Source organism: Heterodontus francisci, unplaced genomic scaffold (assembly GCF_036365525.1).
Source record: "Heterodontus francisci isolate sHetFra1 unplaced genomic scaffold, sHetFra1.hap1 HAP1_SCAFFOLD_51_2, whole genome shotgun sequence".
NCBI classification, from domain to species: Eukaryota; Metazoa; Chordata; class Chondrichthyes; order Heterodontiformes; family Heterodontidae; genus Heterodontus; species Heterodontus francisci.
The window spans coordinates 5,323,461-5,325,031 of record NW_027141369.1 but is presented as its reverse complement, the minus strand read 5'-3'; the positions used below and the strand labels follow the sequence as shown (position 1 = coordinate 5,325,031).

General features: G+C 44.9%; 1 non-coding gene across 1 annotated transcript; it reads right to left on the bottom strand.

Moving 5' to 3' along the window:
* Positions 1–326: 326 nt before the first annotated feature.
* Positions 327–398, bottom strand: trnaw-cca (transfer RNA tryptophan (anticodon CCA)). Its single transcript has one exon. It is a non-coding gene; the product is annotated as a tRNA-Trp (tRNA).
* Between the last annotated feature and the right edge of the window lie 1,173 nt (positions 399–1,571).

Genomic DNA, 1,571 nt, shown 5'->3' with positions numbered 1-1,571 from the left:
ACACTGCGTCCTAACCAACTGAACTAAGCGGCCGATAGACAGAGCCAGGTATGGATTTGAGCCGCACGCTGTGCGGTTTGTGTTTTATTTCTCACACTGGGTGACAGAGCGATTGCACAAACAATGGACACATCACATCCCTGAAACATTGTTCTGATATAAAACAGTGTGAAATAAGAACTGAGCATGGAAATGGAACGGAACCAGAAATCAGGACTTTAATCTATAAAAGTTGATCTTGAAATTCTACCATGCACGAATATTCCAAGAGAACGAACTCTCTTCTGATATAAAATCCAGGAACTTGAGCTGCTGTAAAACATAACTGAGCCTGACGTGTTTTGAACACGCAACCTTCTGATTTGGAGTCAGACGCGCTACCGTTGTGCCACAAGCTCACAGGTAAAGCAAAGTCTTCCATTCCTGGCAGATTTACTTCTTGTTTAGATTCAGTGATTGAAATTAATTCAATCCTCATCTGACCTCCGCTCTGGAAAGGCCTGCCACCCGACCTGAACCCGACGGGACCCGACGACCTGTGTCGGGTCCGGGTCGTGTTGGGTCGCTCTTCCGGGTCTGGCTTTCGGGCTCGGGTCAGGTCGGGCCAGGTTCGGGTTGGGCTGGATCCAGGTCGGGCTGAGTCCGTGTCGGACACACACAGTAAGTATTACATTTAACTCTGCTGGGAAGTTGAGTTTAATAAGTGTCAAAAGTTGAAAGCCAACCTAAGCTGGGAGTCCGGGTCATCAAGGAGGGAAACTCTGAGTCTGCTCAGTGAGCAAGTGAGCATCTCTATGACGTCATTGCGCTCATGCTGCAGCTTCCTGTAGATTCGGAATCGGGAGGTAGATAAAGTGAACATTCCAGTGGTCGGGTAAGGCTCGGGTCAGTTTGGGCGTGGGAATAAATGGAGATACTCGGGCCGGGTCGGGCTCGGGTCCAATGTGGTTCTGTCAGGTTCGGGTCGGGTTTTTTTTCCTGACCTGAGCTGGCCTTTACCGCTCTGTCAGTTCAGTGCCTTATTTAAACTATTACTTGGAGTTCTGTTTTACAGGGTCTCGGCTGTTTAAGTATTTCCCAGACCCACTACTCTGATTAATCAGACATTTTGCTGCTAACTGCTGCTGCTACAATTGAAATGTAAAAAAGAATTTCCAGTGACCTGCAACCAATGGACAAATACATTTCAGAAAGATAAAGCTCATTCACCAATCCACAAATGTGTCTTTCTGCTTATATTTATAAACAACTCCTTCTCTCCACTATGAGAACTATACAATCACGACAGTTATTTGAAAGTTAGTATAAGATGTTCCAGTTCATCAATTTTAAAACTGCAGCAGGTATTTTCCAGAAAACTTCTCTGTTGGAACCTCAGTCCCATTTAGATTGAAAGTGGACAATTAATGTATTCACTTGTTCATTGTGGACAGGTGTCTGACTTCAAATAAATCTCATTAACTTTCAATGAGGTGGCAGTATTTCTGTGCTCCCATTTTACGCAGTCTGTCCTGTTCATGCACCATGTTTTTATTCTCTTCTCCCATTCTCCACAGGATACAGATTACAAG